Source organism: Manis javanica, chromosome 2 (assembly GCF_040802235.1).
Source record: "Manis javanica isolate MJ-LG chromosome 2, MJ_LKY, whole genome shotgun sequence".
Lineage (NCBI taxonomy): Eukaryota > Metazoa > Chordata > Mammalia > Pholidota > Manidae > Manis > Manis javanica.
The window spans coordinates 87925113-87944815 of NC_133157.1; the positions used below are offsets into that span (position 1 = coordinate 87925113).

General features: G+C 39.3%; 1 long non-coding RNA gene across 2 annotated transcripts in view; it reads left to right on the forward strand.

Moving 5' to 3' along the window:
* The first annotated feature begins 804 nt into the window (after positions 1 to 804).
* LOC108396132 (uncharacterized) overlaps positions 805 to 19703 on the forward strand; it is a 61478-nt gene continuing 42579 nt past the window's right edge. The window contains exon 1 of one of the 2 annotated variants that reach the window (XR_012127854.1): positions 805 to 1036. This is a non-coding gene — a long non-coding RNA (uncharacterized lncRNA). The remainder of the gene's footprint in view (positions 1037 to 19703) is intronic. The other variant, XR_005057720.2, reaches the window with a different exon arrangement.

Sequence of the window (19703 nt, forward strand, 5' to 3'; positions counted from 1 at the left end):
TCAACCGCCTATAAATCCCCTAGACAACGCACCACCCTGGGGCCCTCTTGTCCCCTCCTGGCTTGAGCCAGGAGCTCTGTGCTCTCACTTTATCTCTAAATAAGAGCCCCCTCACTTGCTGTCCTACTTTGAGTGTTTGTGAAGTTCATTCTTCGACTCCGTGAACAAGAACCCCGGCATCATTCTCAACAAATGGTGGTGTAACTACTGTATATCCCTATAGGGGAAAAAAAGAACGTCAACCTCTACCTGACAGACACCATAATGAAAAGTTCTAATAGATTATTGGCTTCATTGAAAAGGTAAGATTATAAATATAAAACTTCAAGAAGAAAGCATAAGAGAAAATCTTCAGAATCTTGGGGTAGGCAGAGATTTCTAAGCACAGAAAAGTAGAAGCTGTGAAAGAAAAAAAACTGATCGAATGACTCACCAAATTAAAAACTGCTCTGCACAAGCCATCAAAACAATTAAAAGACAAGACCCAAACTGGGAGAAAATATTTCCAATTATATGTATATAACAAAAGATTTGAACATAAGCCAAAAGATCTGTCGGTTTACTAAACTTCAATGACTTAATCTTCACAGTTCGTTCGCAGCTGATAACAAAAGAGTAACCTGACGGTACCGGGAAACTTCGCAGAAGCTCATGGTCCTCCGGGAGGAACGAGAGGAAATAGAGAGCGCAAGCGCATTCAGGACTCCCCGATTGGAGACTCCCCGACTGTCTCCAATGGTAACAGGGAAGAGAGGCGGGGCAGAAAAGGACCAGTTCAGGTATCGGAGCGCCGGCTGCTGGAAGCTCCTCCAGAGCGCCCAGACACGCCCACGTGCTCGTGTCCGGGTCCGTTAACAACCCGCTGAGAGACCGTTCTCTCGCGGTATTTGTTCCGACTCCCGCGGGGTTTAGCGTGGTCTGCAAGGCCCGGCCCCCGCAAGGGGGTGGTGGTCGGTTAGTGGCGTTGGGCTCCGCCGGCTGTGGCAGCGCTTTCTTTTCTCCTCACCGGGCGCTCCTCAGGCCGGAGACGAACCAGGTGAAGAGCTCACCCTTAGAGGTTTGCGCGGTACTTGGGAGCCGGGAGGCCAGAGGCGGGAGGGAACCCTGGCTTGGCCTGCCGTGCCGTCGCGATAGGCCGGCGCTAGTCGATAGTGGCGCGGGGTAGGCCCCAGCTCCTGCCTCGGTCGCGATGGGGGCGCAGGACCGGCCGCAGTGTCACTTCGATATCGAGATCAACCGGGAGCCGGGTGAGCCGGAGGCTGGGGAGCCGTGATGGGGCCTGGACTTGCCTTCGGGGAGGGGTCTGCCCTCATCAGCTGTACCCGAAGCCTCTAGAGAACCGGTAGGAGCAGTCAGCACTCCTTTTTTTCTTTTGAGCAAAAAACTTTAGAGAGGAGGGTGGCCCGCGTACGCCCCTACCTCGTTTGCACGGAGTCCCGGCCTTGCGCTCCCAAACCGCATGCCCGCTTCACCTCGGACTGATTGTTGATACCGTGCTTGGCTGCAAGAAAAGGGGTGCAGTCCATCTTGGACTTTCTCGCTCGGTGTTTCTTGGGGGCAAACACTCGCCGGTTCCTATGTTCTGTACTGTGAGGCTTGGATTCATATATTGTGCATTTCCTAATTTTCGTATATCATTAATTGGTTAACAACGCTTTCATTTTTCCTTTTCTAGGCGGAATTTCTTGGTTCGTGTGGAAATGATTTAGCTAAAGTTTCGTGTGATAAGCCGAAGCATTCAGTACCCACAGACTTGCAGCATGCGTGCAGTTAGAATTAATGTTTTGTCTTTAGGGAGTCCACTCGTTCGTTAGTGTATTTTATTGACATATTTTCTTCTAAAGGGTAGTTGTTTCATTCTAAGTAGCACAGCGTGCATGATTCCAAACAAAACTATTTTCTTAGCCTTTTTTACTATCTGTGGCAGAAGTTTTAATTGGAAGCATATGTAGTCTTTTTGCAGCATCTTTAGCAGATTCTTCCTGAGAGCCTGCTCCTTTTCAAGACCGGGGTCATAGCAATAAATAACAAAGGCCTCTTCCTTGTAGTTTATATTCTATTGGGGAAAGACAGACAATAAACCAGGAAAAAAAATGTACAGTGACTTTTAGTAGAGGTACGTTTAATAGGTTGGTCAGAAAAGACCATTTTGAGAAGATGACATTTAAGCAAACATCTGAAGGAGATGAGGAGGTGAGCCATGTGGATATCTTTGAGAAAAACATTCCTAACAGCGGGAACAGTTTTAATCAAAGGCCCTGTGGAAGGAGTGTATTTTTATGTTTGAGGAACAGCAAGACTCTCAGGGTTGTTGGAATAGAGGGAAGAGAGTAATAGGTAATGACTATAGGTCATACATAGTAAGGACTTCGAAACTGGGACATAGGAAGATGCTGAAGGGTTTTGATCAATGAATGACCTGATCTTAGAAATTTTGTTGCAGTGTCTTCAATATTTTGAGCATTCGTGGGTCTTAATCCTTATTCTATAGTGAATCCATGCTTCAGATAACAGCACTTATGTTTTTTTAAGAATTAAAAATAAGACTCTGGAAAAGTAAAAGTAAAACAAACGTTCTGTAGCCATGTAAAGTACTTTCCTAGTATATGTTCATATCCTAGATTTGCAAATAACCTTTGTGGTGAAAAATCTCCAGAGTACATTTGGCAAATATTGAATGAACTTCAGTCCCCAACATCCAAGGTAATTCATTATAATATCATTCTGGTAGGAGTAACTAGCACTCTTGAGAACACTGACTCTTTTTTTTTTTTAATTGACAATGATAAATGTTTAATTACTAGCTATTAGTTCTGATTTTATAATTTGGTGAAAGAAGACATATACCTACAGTTATGGTTTTTTTCTCTTTTTTATACAGACATAGCACGCTAATTCTGCTCGTTTTATATATTGTACCAAAAGCAGAAAAAAATGCAAGTTTGCAAGTGATCAGTACAGCTAACCACTGAAAAAAAGATTTTAAGATTAAATGTAGAAGGACAGATCAGGAGAGCATCTATCCCTTATAGAAAAAATTAGTCCTGAGAATGCACTTGTATGATTTTGTTTTTACTTTTTTTTTATTAAGGTACTGACATACACTCTTATGAAGGTTTCACAAGAAAAATAATATGGTTATTACATTTCACCCTTATCCCTCCCCATACCCTGTCACTGTACATCAGAAAACACTGAATCTTATACATAAAACAAGGAATGCTTATGTTATTCTAGGTTAAACCAGTTGATAATTGGCAGTTTCATATGATTCAACTCATATATAATATACTTCTCTAGCACTTCTCAGCATTTTATTCAAATCAGATACTTGATTTTTATACAACTTTGAAGGATCACTTCAGTTATTTGAAGTGAGGTTTCTGCTTTATATTATTTAATCATTAGTCTATATGTCATTGAATACTTATTCAAGTAGTAGTTTGGTCTTGTATAGTCAATCATTTACATGGTATAAATACAAAGTATCTTTGATTTGCTTGGATAAGCACAGATCCTTTAAGAGAGGCCATAGTGTCCACATTAATGAGAGATCAAGAAGTATTGATAAAGTTTGAATTGAATACAGCACAGTATGTATTCTTTTCTATTCCTATCAGTGGATATCTGTATGTTTTATAGCAAACAAATTAGAGTTTTGAATTGTAAAGCCACTGAATGAATGCAAGTATACATTAAAAGAGGAAAACCCTAAGTTATATGTGAGTTTTTCCTCTGAGTCCAATAAAATAGTTCCTATTTTAAATAACTCCAGGATTATTCCTTAGAAAAAATTTTCAGGTTTCTAACTAAGGTTTTCATGTTTTTAATACAGAGCTGTTCATGTTATTTTTCTTCTTGAGTGAGTTTTGGTAGTTTATATGCATACAGTTTTTTGACATAGTCCCTTAATATCTGTGGGAGCTGTAGTAATAACTCCTCCTTCATTCCTGATATTGGTAATTTGTGCCTTTTGTCTTTTTTTCCTTGTCAGTTTGGCTAGAGGTTTATCAGTTTTATTATTTCAGAGAACCAGAATTTCGTTTCATTAATTTTTTTCCCTGTTTTTTACCTACTTCAATTTCATTGATTTCGGTTATTTCCTTTCTAAGTTTGCCTTTGTTTTGCCCCTTTGTAGTTTCTTGAAGTGGAAATTTGAATTGTTGACTTGAGACCTTTCTTTTCTAATATAAGCACTTATTAATGCTCATGTTTTCCTCCATACGAAGGACTCCACAAGTGTGCACCCCACAAATTCTGATACTATTGCTCATTTTCCTTCAGTTTAAAATATTTTACAATTTCTCTTGAGGCTTAGTCTTTGATTTATGACTTATTTAGAACTGTTTTAATTTCCAAGTCCTTGTGTATTTTGCAGTTGTCTGTCTGTTAATGATTTCTAATTCAATTCATTACTGCCACAGAACATAGTTTGTATAGTCTCAGTTCTTTTGCATTAATTAAGGTTGATACGTTCTTTTTGGCAAATTTTCCATGTATACATGGAAAAGAATGTATATCCTGCTGTTGTGTAGAATGTTCTGTAAATGTCAGTTAAATCCAGTAGGCTAATAGTTGTGCATTTCTTTGATATTCTGGCTGATTTTCTGCCTACTTGTTCTGTTGATTACCAGTAGAGGAGAATTGACGTCTCCAACTGTATTTGTGGATTTACTTCTCCTTTAAGTTATTTTTTGCTTCATTTACTTTGAGACTATTTCATTAGGTGGATGCGTACACATTTAGGATTGTTATGTCTTCTTAGTGAATTGACCCTTTTATTGTTATATAGTGACCCTTTTATTTCTGGTAATTTTTCTTGCTTTAAAGTCCACTTTCTCTGATATGAATACTGCTACTCCAGCTTTCTCTTAACTAGTGTGTACATGCTATGTCGTTTCTATCCTTTTACTTTAAACCTACTTACATCATTATGTTTATTTCAGTATGTAAAACAAATTTTTTTTATCATCAAATGTACATCAACAGTGATTCAACAGTGCCCCTACTCCCCACCCACTCACATCCCCCATGGTATCCATTAGTCACTTCTCAGTAGCTGAATCTAATGCTGTCTTGTTCTTTCTGTTCTGCTTTGTTTTCATATTCCACAAACAAGTGAAATCAAGGTATTTGTTTTCTTCGCCTGGCTTATTTCACTTACCATAATACCCTCTAGATCTGTCCATGTTGTTGCAAATGGCAGAATTTCTTTTCTTTTTATGGCTGAATAATATTCCATTGTTTATATGTACTACATCTTCATCCTAGGAAGCTGGTGGACACTTAGGTTGCTTCCAAATCTTGGAAACAGTGCGGCGATAAACATGAGGGTTGCATATGTCTTTTTGAATCAGGGATCTTGTTTTCTTTCGGTAGCTTCCTAGGAGTGGAGTTACTGGGTCAAACAGTATTTATTTTCACTCTTGAGGAACCTCCATACTGCTTTCCAGAACCGTTGAACCAGTTGACATTCCCACCAACAGTTTAGGAGGGTTCCCCTCTTCCCTGCATCCTCGCCAGCATTTGTGGTCTTTTGACTAGTGGCCCTACTAACTAGTGTAAGGTGGTATCTCATTGTGGTTTTAATTTGCATTTCCCTGATGATTCGTGATGTGGAGCATCTTTTCACGTGCCTGTTGGCCGTTTGTATTTCTTCTTTGGAGATGTGTCTGTTCAGATGCTCAGTGCATTTTTTGATTGGGTTATTTGTTTTTTGGGTATTGTGGTATATGAGCTCCCTATGTATTTTGGGTGTTAACCTCTTATCAGATGAGTTGTTTATGAATTTATTCTCCCGTACTGTAGGATGCCTTTTTGTTCTAAAGGTGTTCTTTGCTGTACAGAAGCTTTTTAGTTTAATGTAGTCCCATTTGTTCATTTTTGCTTTTGTTTCCCTTACCTGAGGAGATGTGTTCAGGAAAAAGTTACTCATGTTTATATTCAAGAGATTTTTGCCTATATTTTCTTCTGTGAGTCTTATGGTTTCATGACTCACATTCAGGTCTTTGATCCATTTTGAGTTTACTTTTGCATATGAAGTTAGACAATAATCCAGTTTCATTCTCTTATGTGTAGTTGAGTTGTCCAGTTTTGCCAACAACAGCTGTTGAAGAGGCTGTCTTTTCCCCATTGTATATTCATGACTTCTTTATCATGTATTAATTGACTATATATGTGTGAGTTTAAATCTGGGTACTTTGTATTCTGTTCTATTGATCTGTGGGTCTGTTCTTGTGTCAGTGCCAAATTGTTTTGACTACTATAGCTTTATAGTAGAGCTGGAAGTTAGGGAGTGTAATCTGTGCAGCTTTGTTCTTTCTCAGGGTTGCTTTTGTTATTTGGGGTCTTCTGTGATTCCAAATGAATTTTAGATCAGTTTGTTTTATTAGTTCACTGTAGAATGCTGTTGGAATTTTCATAGGGATTGCATTGAATCTGTAAATTGCTTTGGGCAGGATGGCCATTATGACAACATTAATACTTGCTATCCGTGAGCACTGGATAGATTTCCATTTTTTGGTGCCTCCTTTAATTCCTCTCATGAGTGTCTTACAGTTTTCAGAGTATAGGTCTTTCGTCTCCTTGGCTAGATTTATTCCTAGGAATTTTATTTATTTTTTTGATGCAATTCTTACTGGAGTTGTTTTCCTGATTTCTCTTCCTTCTAATTCATTGTTAGTATATAAGAGTGCAACAGATTTCTTTGTATTAATTTTGTATCCTGCAACTTTGCTGAATTCAGGTATTCTAGTAACTTTTTGGTGGAGTCTTTAGGGTTTTCTCTGTATGATATCATGTTGTCTGCAAACAGTGACAGTTTAACTTCTTCTTTACCACTCTGGATGCCTTTTATTTCTTTGTGTTGTCTGATTGCCGTGGCTGAGACATCCAGATCTATGTTGAATAAAAGTGGGGAGAGTGGGCATCCTTGTCTTTTTCCCGGTCATAGAGGAAAAGCTGTCAACTTCTCACTGTTAAGTATGATGTTAGCTGTTGGTTTGTCATATATGGCCTTTGTTATGTTGAGGTACTTGTTTGCCCTCTGTATCGATTTTCCTGAGAGTTTTTATCCTGAATGGATGTTTGATTTTGTCAAATGCCTCATCAGCATGTATTGTTGTTTGATTTTGTCAAATGCCTCTTCAGCATGTGATTGTTGCCCTTGCATTTACGGATGTGGTATATGATGTTGATTGATTTATGAATACTGTACCGTCCTTGCATTCCTGGAATAAACCCACTTGGTCATGATGGTTGATTTTTTTCTAAATTTCTCTATTTTTTATTGGGATATCATTGATATACAATCTTATAAAGGTTTCACATGAGCAACATTCTGATTATCACATTCACCTATATCATCAAGTACCCCCCCCCACACACACATCCTATGGTAGTCACTGTCCATCAGCATACTAGCATGCTATAAAGGTACTGTTCTCTGTGCTATACAGCCTTCTCCATGACCCCCCTACATTATGTGTGTTAATCATAATGCCCCTTAATCCCCTTCTCCGTTCCACCACACCCACCCTCCCCACTTCCATCCCTTTGGTAACCACTAGTCTCTTCTTGGAGTCTACAAGTCTGTTGCTGTTTTTTTGTTGTTGTTGTTAGTATTTTTATTTTTGGTACATCTGAACGTGCTTTTCGGCTATTGGTATTTTCCTCTGTAAAATTGCCTATTCATTTGTCTAGTGTAATGCTTGTCTCTGCCTTACAGTTTTGTAAAAGGCTTTTACATTTTTTTTCTTTTTGTTTTTTTTGGTATCATTAATGTACAATTACATGAGGACCATTATGTTTACTAGACTCCCCCCATCACCAAGTTACCCCCGCATACCCGATTGCAGTCACTGTCCATCAGCATAGGAAGATGCTATAGAATCACTACTTGTCTTGTCTGTATATACTGCCTTGCCTGTGTACCCCCCTCTACAGTATGTGTACGAATTGTAATGCCCCTTTTTCCCCCTTATCCCTCCCTTTCCACCCATCCTCCCCAGCCCCTTTCCCTTTGGTAACTATTAGTCCATTCTTGGGTCTGTCAGTCTGCTGCTGTATTGTTCCTTCAGGTTTTTTTTTCTTTCTTTCTTCTTATACTCCACAGATGAGTGAAATCATTCGATACTTGTCTTTTTCCACCTGGCTTATTTAACTGAGCATAATACCCTTTAGCTCCATCAGTTTAAAGAATGGTGTTATAGTTTATAATAGTTTACTTCTCAATGTTCACTGAAAACTAAAGTTTCTAATGGTTTTGAGTTCTAATTAAAAGTAGTTAAAACAATAAGGAAAACATCTCTGCATGCTAAAAAATATGTGTGTTTTGATAAGATAAAGTCTAAGGAATGGAAATGCATTTTATTAACGGTGAAAGAAGGTAACTGTTCTAAGGTACAGCTGGTTATTTAAAGAGGGAGAACTCTAAAAAAGAAACTTGTAGAAAGTTTGTGGAAGAATTGATATGGTCATGCTATGTGAAATGAAAGGAAATGAGTCTTGATTATCGGGTACACAGCAAAATTAGAATTTTGTTTTCTGATTGTTAAAGGACAAAGTTTTCTTAACCTATTAGTCTTTCTTTTTTTTCCTTTTTTAATTTATTTTTTATGAAGGTATTATTGATATACACTCTTAGGAAGGTTTCACATGAAAAAACAATGTGGTTACTACATTTACCCATATTATCAAGTCCCCACCTAAACTCCAATGCAGTCACTGTCCATCAGTGCAGCAAGATGCCCGAGATCCACTATTTGCCTTCTCTGTGCTATACTGTTCTCCCCGTGATCCCCCACACCATGTATACTAAACATAATACCGCACAATCTCCTTCTCCCTGCCTCCCCACCTGCCTTCCCATACCCCTCCCCTTTGGTAACCACTAGTTCCTTCTTGGAGTCTCTGAGTCTGCTGCCATTTTGTTCTTTCAGTTTTGCTTCATTGTTGTACTCCACAAATGAGGGAAATCATTTGGCACTTGACTCTCTCTGCCTGGCTTATTTCACTGAGCATAATGTCCTCCAGCTCCATCCATGTTGTTGCAAATGGTAGGATTTGTTTCTTTCTTATGGCTGAATAGTATTCCATTGTGTATATATACCACATCTTCTTTATTCATCTACTGATGGACACTTAGGTTGCTTCCATATCTTTCCTATTGTAAAAAGTGCTGCGATAAACATAGGGGTGCATATATCTTTTTGAATCTGAGAATTCTTTGGGTAAATTCATAGGAGTGGGATTCCAGGGTCAAATGGTATTTCTATTTTAGTTTTTTGAGAACCTCCATATTGCTTTCCACAATGGTTGAACTAGCTTGCATTCCCACCAGCAGTGTAGGAGGCGTCCCCTTTCTCCGCATCCTCACTAACATTTGTTGTTTCTAGTCTTTTCTATGTTGGCCATCCAAACTGGTGTGAGGTGATATCTTGCAGTTTTAGTTTGCATTTCCCTCATAATCAGTGATGCAGAGCATCTTTTCCTGTGCCTGTTGGCCATCTGAATTTCTTCTTGGAGAAGTGTCTGTTCCTATTCTGTGCCCATTTTGTAATTTGGTTATTTGCTTTTCGCGTGTTGAGACATCTGAGTTCATTATGTATTTTGGATGTTAACCCCTTGTCGGATATGTCATTTACAAATATATTTTCCCATACTGTAGGATGCCTTTTTGTTCTGCTGAAGGTGTCCTTTGCTGTATAGAAGCTTTTTAGCTTGACGTAGTCCCATTTGTTCATTTTTTATTTTGTTTCCCTTGCCTGAGGAGATGCATTCAGGAAAAAGTTGCTCATGTTTATGTCCAAGAGATTTTTGCCTATGTTTTCTTCTAAGAGTTTTATGGTTCATGACTTACATTCAAATCTTTGATCCATTTTCAGTTTACTTCTGTGTATGGGGTTAGACAATAATCCAGTTTCATTCTCTTGCATGTAGCTGTCCAGTTTTGCCAACACCAGTTGTTGAAGAGTCTGTCATTTCCCCATTGTATATCCATGGGTCCTTTATCATATATTAATTGGCCATATATGTGTGGGTTTATATCTGGACTCTATTCTGTTCCATTTATCTATGGGTCTGTTCTTGTGCCAGTACCAAATTGTCTTGATTACTGTGGCTTTGTAGTAGAGCTTGAAGTTGGGGAGCATTTCTCAGGTTTGTTTTGGGCTATTCGGCATCTTTTGTGGTTCCATATGAATTTTAGAACTATTTTCTCTAGTTCGTTGAAGAATGCTGTTGGTATTTTGGTAGGTATTGCATTGAGTCTGTAGATTGCTTTAGGCAGCATGGCCATTTTGACAATATTAATTCTTCTATCCATGAGCATGGAATGTGTTTCCATTTATTGGTATCTTCTTTAATGTCTCTCATGAATGTCTTGTAGTTTTCAGTGTATAGGTCTTCACTTCCTTGATTAGAAAGACTAAGTAGGTATTTTAAAAATAAAAGCTGGAAACTTGTTTTGTCATTTTGTTGTAAAGTAATGGTGGCATGTACAAAACCCCTATTTGTACCCTTGAGAAATTTAGAAAAATTTGCTTGAAAAAACCTGCCCTTTTAGAAGCAGGCACATACCTGTGTATGTGTGTGTTGCATGTTTTAGTTCACCAGTAGTTTGTCCCCTCGTTTTTCCAGTCAGTGATGTGTTCTTCCATTGGGGTGCCTGTGTGCTACCATCTTCATACCCGCGTGATATTCTTATCTCCCTAGTTGACCCCAAGTGTCCATACCAGTACCGGAGCCAGGGCCATACACTGCAGGTGGGGTTGTGCCCTTCATCTCTCTCACACAGGGGCCCTTTTCACCAACACTGATTTATTGAAGAGACCAGACCTGTAACCTTGTAGAATATTCCACCTTTTGAATTTCTCCAGTTTTCTTCCTTGTGGCATTTTTAAACTTAGATTTCCTGTGAACTGGATGGAAATTGCATCTACAGCCTTGCGTATTGGTAAGTAGTATATGTTGTGTCACTTCAGAAAACATAGAATTCCTAAATTTCCATTAATTATGCTAAAAATGACCACTGGATGAGGCGCTTGCCATTGAATCCCTCCGTGTATGTTTTTTTTTTTTCTTGTGACTTGAAATACACTGTGTGGTACTATTTTAGAACTATACATATGTTCAGTTTGCCATCAACTATGTGTCTAGTATTTTCAACAACAGTTACTAATACTTGCTTAAATAAAGTTGTGGGATTAATATATAAATCAAGTATAGAAAACAAATGTAAATCATACATGACTTGATTATTTTTCCTGTAATTCCTGATAAGTGATCAGGAACAAAACAAACAAGACCAAAACAGTTTTTGTGACCTAGTTGCCATTGCTATTGTTTCAATATCTTGTAAGACGTCTCACCCCAGGAAACTTGAGACTGCCAAGGATTAAGTTTAGAGTTAGTTAATGGTTGTCTATTAAGTCCTCTACACAGAATTCTATTGTTAACATGTATTTGCTCAGTCAATATGAAGGGTGCCCTCTCAACACCACTTTTTTATTTTTTATTTTTTTTAAGGTGTGATTGATATACATTCTTATGAAGGTTTCACATGAAAGAACAATGCGGTTACTACATTTACCCATATTATCAAGTCCCCACGCATACCCCAGTGCAGTCACTGTCCATCAGTGAGTGCAGCAAGATGCCAGAGATCCATTATTTCTCTTCTCTGTGATACACTATTCTCCCCATGATCCCCCACACCATGTGTACTAAACATAATATCCCGTAGTCCCCTTCTCCCTCCCTCCCCACCTGCCCTCCCACACCCCTCCCCTTTGGTAACCACTAGTTCATTTTTGGAGTTTGTGAGTTTGATGCTATTTTGTTCCTTCAGTTTTGCTTCATTGTTATACTCCACAAATGAGGGAAATCATTTGGCATTTGTCTTTCTCCACCTGGCTTATTTCACTGAGCATAATGTCCTCCAGCTCCATCCATGTTGTTGCAAATGGTAGGATTTGTTTGTTTCTTATGGCTGAATAGTATTCCATTGTGTTTATGTACCACATCTTCTTTATCCATTCATCTGCTGACAGACACTTAGTTTGCTTCCATATCTCGGCTATTGTAAAAAATGCTGCGATAAACATAGGGGTACATATGTCTTTTTGAATCTGAGAAGTTGTATTCTTTGGGTATATTCCAAGGAGTGGGATTCCAGGGTCAAATGGCATTTCTATTTTTAGTTTTTTGAGGAACCTCCATATTGCTTTCCACAATGGTTGAACTAGCTTGCATTCCCACCAGCAGTGTAGGAGGGTTCCCCTTTCCCCGCATGCTCGGCAGCATTTGTTGTTCTTAGTCTTTTCGATGCTGGCCATCCTAACTGGTGTGAGGTGATAACTCATTGTGGTTTTAATTTGCATTTCCCTGATGATTAGTGATGTGGAGCATCTTCTCATGTGTCTGTTGGCCATCTGAATTTCTTCTTTGGAGAACTGTCTCTGCACATCCTCTGCCCATATGTTAATCGGGTTATTTGCTTTTTTGGTGTTGAGGTGTGTAAGTTCTTTATATATTTTGGATGTTAACCCCTTGTCAGATATGTCATTTACAAATATATTCTCCCATACTGTAGGATGCCTTTTTGTTTTGTTGATGATGTCCTTTTCCATACAAAAACTTTAGTTTGATATAGTCCCATGAGTTCATTTTTGCTTTTGTTTCCCTTTCTCGAGGAGATGGATTCAGGAAGAAGTTGCTCATGCTTACATTCAGGAGATGTTTGCCTGTGTTGTCTTCTAAGAGATTTATGGTTTCATGACTTACATTCAAGTCTTTAATCCATTTTGAGTTTACATTTGTGTGTGGGGTTAAACAATAATCCAGTTTCATTCTCTTGCATGTAGCTGTCCAGTTTTGCCAACACCAGCTGTTGAAGAGACTGTCATTTCCCCATTGTATGGCCATTGTATGGCCTTTATCATATATCAATTGACCATATATAGTTGGGTTTATATCTGGGCTCTCTGTAGTCTGTTCCATTGGTCTATAGGTCTGTTCTTGTGCCAGTACCAAACTGTCTTGATTGCTGTGGCTTTGTAGTAGAGCTTGAAGTTGGGGAGTGTAATTCCCCGTTTTATTCTTCCTTCTCAGGATTGCTTTGGCTATTCGAAGTCTTTTGTGGTTCCATATGAATTTTAGGATGATTTTCTCTAGTTCATTGAAGAATGCTGTTGGTATTTTGATAGGGATTGCATTGAATCTATAGATTGCTTTAGGTAGGATGCTCATTTTGACAATATTAATTCTTCCTATCCATGAGCATGGGATGTGTTTCCATTTATTGGTATTTTCTTTAATGTCTCTCATGAGTATCTTGTAGTTTTCAGAGTATAGGTCTTTCACTTCCTTGGTTAGGTTTATTCCTAGGTATTTAATTCTTTTTGATGCAATTGTGAATTGAATTGTTTTCCTTATTTCTCTGTCTGCTAGTTCATTGTAGTGTATAGGAATGCCACAGATTTCTGTGTATTAATCCTGCAACTTTGGTGAATTCAGATATTATATCTATTTAGGGTTTTTTATGTACAATATCATGTCATCTCAGCACCCCTCTTGCGCTGTTATGTTTTGAGTCCCATGGCTGGTCCTTACGGGTATTCGATATCTCATTGCGTCTCCTCCCTTATCTGCAGGTCAGAGGCAGGGAGGGACTGACAAGTGGCTCCCGAACAGGGATCTTGAGCTTAGACAGAATAGGGTCAGGGCCTCCGGAAAAAGCAAGGCAGGATATTTGCAGTCAGAGCAATGTAACTACATGCAAGGAAACCCCCTATCAAAACTCTGTGTTAAACATTCAGCTCTAGAGTCATTCTTCAGTGAGATCAGTTAAAGCTCGAAAGGCCAGGAGCAACCTGGCCTGGAATGTTTGGGTGTTCTGCAAATAAAGAAGGGTATCTCAGCACAACCCGTGACTTCACTGTAAACAGCCCTAGCAAACAGACAGCAACCCAGCCCACCTTAGGGGCAGGGCAGGTGGTGCAAGTCCACACCCTAAGCCCTCTCTTCACATTATCAAAGCATATGTGGCGTGGGATGCATTCTTCCTGCTCTAATAGATTATCCCGGAAATAGTCATGAAAGATTTCTCCGAGTTCTGCCGTCTGATTGTAAGGACAATTTGAAGCTTTTAGATCCCACCTCTGTTGCAGTTGCAGCTGCATTCATCCTGCCAGTTCCTGGGCTTGTTGGTGGAATGCAAAAAGAAATATCTAAGCTGACTTGTGTTTACAATAAGACAACGAATTTGACTGCTTCTATATTATCTGAACTCAATCAAGAGCTAGGAGAAGTGTGAGTTGTGCTTCAGAATCATGTTACTATAGACGGTCTGCTGTTAGAAGACCATTTGGGGGGTGGAGCCAAGAGGGTGGCATGAGTAGAGCAGCAGAAATCTCCTCCCAAAACCACATGTATTTTTGAAAGTACAACAGAGACAACTCTTTCTAAAAGACCATATGGGATGTGAGCAGTTTCCAGGAATGTGTTGTTTCAATTTGTCTGATTTTTCTCAAACTATTCAAAATCAATTAGACAATATTCATCATATTATTAATAAGTTTTCACAAATGCCTGGGTTACCTAACTGGTTTTCTTGGTTTCATTGGATATGGCCTGTAATTGTAGGTCTGCTTTTGTTATGCATCTGTATTCCTGTTCTGTTAATGTGTGTACGTAATTTAATTAGTTTGTTAAAACGTATACATGCTTACATTACAAGAAGTATCAAAGAAATAATCTCATATTTTCTTCCTTTGCTACTTCTATAGCTTTTCTTTTTCCTTCCTAAATACAGTCCTTTACTAGAATTCGTGCCTCATACTTAAAATTACTGTGTATCATAATCCTTCCAGCTGGTAAAGATACCTCAAGACATGTGCTGGACATAGAAGCCACGGGGCATAAATCTGCAAAGAAGTAAGAAGCTAACCTTTTCAAAGAATATTGCTTCTCTCTCACTTACCAACTTCATATCTCCCTGTATGGCCCCGAAGATGGCTGGTTAGCCAGAGACGGGTAAGATTCCTCAAGGGAGGAACAACCTAAGACAGGCACAGTCGCAGGGGGGCCATCAGGTGAGTAATTGGGGGTCAACTGAGGTGAGGCTTAGAACCTCACCCCCCCAGTTTTGAGAGAAGGCTTCTGTACCAATGGCTGTTTTGTTGCCCTTGTCTAGCTCGGATCAATACCTAGTCTATAAGGCACGTACCTGACCACCTACACTTGCTTTCCTACTGCACTAAACTCTACTTTCCATCTTTATATTACATCACAAGATTTAAAAAATTAAAAAATAAAAAATAGGTTATCTTTTATGAAAAAGTGAACTGTGTTAAAAAGCTTTCTATTAGAAACTAATCTTTATTACATTTACCCACTACTTCAACATTTTATTAAAAAAAAATAAGGGGGAAATGTGGGATTAATATATCAAGTATAGAAATCAAATGTATAATCATATATGAGTTGATTATTTTTCCTGTAATTACTGATAAGTGATCAGGAACAGAACAAACAAGACCAAAACAGTTTCCGTTGCCTAATTGCCCTTGCTATTGTTTCAATACTTTGTAAGATGTCCTGCCCCACGAAACTGGAGACTGCCGAGGATTAAGTTTAGAGTTAGTTAATGGTTGTCTATTAGGTCCCCCACACAGAAGTCTATTGTTGATAACATGTATTGGCTCAGTAAATAAGGAAGGTGCTCTCTCAGCACCACTCTTGCGCTGTAGTCCCCTGGCTGGTCCTTTCAGGTCTTGGATATTTCATAGCATCTCCTCCCTAATCTACAGGTCAGAGGCAGGGAGGGACTGACAAAAGTAATTTTATTAGGGTTTCATTGTAATGTTTTTCTAGTGATTCCATGATCCATTTATTAGCTGGTTTTCTTTCATGGGGATTGAGCTTTCCCCTATCTAAGTGGGGCTCTTTGGTTACCCTGAAACCAAATTTCCTACTGAAAAGGTAGAATGAATAGTCACTTCCCTTTAGTAACCAGTTTTCAAAGTAAAGTGTTATGTAAATAGCCACAAAACAAAATTTTATAGCCTGCTTTAAAATCATCTAAACAGTTTCAGTGGGTTTTGAATGCATTTGCTAAATGTTTTAAAAATATGCAGCATTTAACCATTCGTTTTTAACATCTGATGAATATTTGGAAAGTTGGAAATTTCCTAACCAAACATAGCACATTATCTGATGGTATTAAAAATTGAGTGAATCATCCGTGCCTTTGCTTTTACATATCGTGGTGTGAAGTTACCTTTTTTAGCAATGCCACACATTAAAATGAAGAATTTGAATTTAATCCAATAGCTGAATTTACAACTAGGCTTTTCAGTCAAGATTTTTAAAAAATGAAGCATGTAGTCACATTAACTGTTAAATTTATTAATATTTTAGTGAACAGAGGGTTTTTTGGAATAATATTTGTTGTAGATATGATTGTCACTTTTTCTTTTTACTTTTATAAACTTTATAATAAAACTTTATAACGGAGGCGATGTGTTACTACACTAGTAGGTGCAAACATTAATTTCCAATTGTAAAACCAGTTATTTGGAAGAGGCCAGTGTATAATGGATGACGTTCAAAAGTTCTAGGTTCACACTGAGCTGCCTTTTAATTTTGGGTTAGGTACAGTAGCTGCCATGAATTGAGCATTCAGTAAGTGTCATTCTTTTTCTCTTCCTATTTCCTAGTTCTACCTGCCATTACTACACCTTAAATCTGCCTTTTATATTAAAAAACGAGGAAGTTGCCCTTCTGTCTTACTGGTATCAACTTTCGTTACATCTTGATACCCAGTATTTATATTTTCTGGCAGACATATAGTATTCAGCTCTTTCACCGTTTAAATGTACTTTTGAGGGCTAGCCTGGAAAAATAACCATCCTTTCTAACATTTTTCTGTGGTCAGAGCAGTCTGAGTATAAGATAAATGAGACAAGCAAACTGCCGATATATAGCCTGCAAATTTGTTTTCCTCCTAGGTTTAATAGGTTACTTTGGTACAGCTAATTGTGGTAGCATATACATTCCCTATTCAAAATTTATCACTCTATATTGTTATTTTTATGTTTAAGCCATTTTTATAGCGTTTAGAGACACTTGCTTATCTTCTAAACATTTATATTAAGTTATGATATTAGTAAATTCTAGGACTATATTCAGTAGTCTTTGAGTCAAGTCCTAAATTGCATAAAACTTGAGATTTCTTCCACAGTTATGATAGGGCTCAAGGACTTAATTTGTTATTTAGTGGTGGTCTTTTGAAGCCGTGGTCCACTTTTTCTTAATAACTTAATGATTTTAGATCTAGAGTAGTCAGTGCTGGGGTAGCGTGGCTGCAGGGTGAGGGGGTTAGAGAAGTTCAGGCGAGGGGAGCCCAGGGGAAAGGATGTAGCATCAGTCTGGATGGGCCAGCAGACCAGAGGATGATGCCTGGGTGGGGGGCAGCCAGGGTGTAGACCCTCATTTCTGGCAGGCAGCAACCTGGCAGCTGTAAACCAGGCACCAGGTTAGACGAGGTGTGCTGGAGTTCCAGAAGGGGGCAGGTGGGTCCCACTGATGCCAGAGTTCTTGTTTACTAAGCCGAAGAATGAGATTCTCAAACACTCAAGGTAGGAGAGCAAGGTACAGGCTTTTATTTAGAGATAAAGTGAGAGAATAGAGCTCCCTGCTCACGCCAGGAGGGGACAAGAGAGTCCATAGTGGTGTGTTGTCTAGGAGGTTTTATAGGCAGTTAAAGATTTTTTGAGAACATGAAAAAAACTTAGGGGTGTGGACTTGTTAAGTGGTCTCTGAATATTTAGAATTAACTTCACACAAGCAACTTCCTCTGATAATTTCTCTGAGATACCGTCATCTTGGTCTGGGAGCATATGAAACAAGGCCACCTGCTCAGCCCCCAAGGTGGGCTGAGGTATTGTATGCTAAAGAGTTAGTTAAGAATTTCTAACATCATAACTTCTTGGGTATTAAAATGCAATCTTATCTTTAAGGTGGCGTTTTTCTTGCCTTTTACTGTGTCATTTATGCCTGGGCTTTCTTGCTGAATTAGTTGCCCAGTTTGCAAAATCACTTCATCAGATCTGAAGGAGGAAGACAGCACATAGGCCTGGGCCTTTTAGTATGCTAAAGTGAATCTTACACATAATTATAAATGATTAGCATAATAAAACATTGCTACTCTTCTTTATCTGGGGAACATTAACTGATCTCACTGAAAAATGATTCTAGAGCTGAATGTTTAACACAGAGTTTTAGTAGGGGGTTTCCTTGCATGTAGTTACATTGCTCTGACTGCAAATATCCCTCCGGAGGCCCTCACCCTACTCTTGATTCAGCCACGGTCCCTGTCTGACCACCACGAAAGGCCCTGTGGCAGAGGCAGCGGCTGTAATCACCACAGTCCATCACCGCTTTAGGTCCCTTCTCACCCTCAGGAGCCTGACAGATGACACTTCGGCTGCCCCATGGTACTGTATTTGCTTGGTGGTATTAGTTGGGGAAAGGAGAGAGAAATGTCCCACTGGCCATCCACGATCTTGGATTGCAGATGTGTGGAGTTCCATGGAGTTCTGGATCCTATCCTTGTTTCAGGCCTTGTTTGCGATAGTGTGGTTTCCTGTCTTGTAAGTAGGGCCCTCTTCCATCAGTTACAAGTGGAGAGAGCCCGGGTGAATGGTTACTACCACAGGTTGGGCAGTAGTTCACGTTACTTGATGTGACAAGTATTTTCAAATAGTAGTTTGTCTTTGCCAGTGTTTAAAAGTTAGGAGGTTTCAAGAGAAAGACTAAGACTTTTTACTTTGTCTTAAAATAACATAGCACCACTCACATGGTATATCTATGGGCACTTCTACCCAGGGCCGGCCCCTCATACCTAGCAACTCTCTGGCCTTAGCAGGTGCAGGGAGTCCCCCTCCCCCTTTTTTTAAAATTTTTTATTAATGTATTATTGACACACACTCTTAGGAAGGTTTCACATGAAAAAACAATATGGTTACTTCATTTACCCATATTATCAAGTCCCCACCCATACCCCAATGCAGTCGCTGTCCATCAGTGCAGTAAGATGCCACAGATTCACTGTTTGCCCTGTCTGTGCTACACTGTTTTCCCTGTGACCCCCCCCCACACCATGTGTACTAAACATAATACCCCTCAATCCCCATCTCCCTCTCTCCCGACCTGCCCTCCCACACCCCTCCCCTTTGGTAACCACTAGTCCCTTCTTTATTTATTTTTTTTAATTTTGGTATCATTAATCTACAATTACATGAGCAATATTATGGTTACTAGACTCCCCCCATCATCAAGTCCCCACCACATACGCCCATTACAGTCACTGTCAAACAGCGTAGTAAGATGCTATAGAATCACTACTTGTCTTCTCTGTGTTGTACCGCCCTCCCTGTACCTGCCGCCACATTATGTCTGCTAATCGTAATGCCCCTTTTCCCCCATGTCCATCCCTGCCCACCCATCCTCCCCAGTCCCTTTCCCTTTTGTAACTGTTAGTCCATTCTTGGGTTCTGTGAGTCTGCTGCTGTTCTGTTCCTTCAGGTTTTTTCTTTGTTCTTATACTCCACCTATGAGTGAAATCATTTGATACTTGCCTTTTTCCACCTGGCTTATTTCACCAAGCATAATACTCTCTAGCTCCATCCATGTTGTTGCAA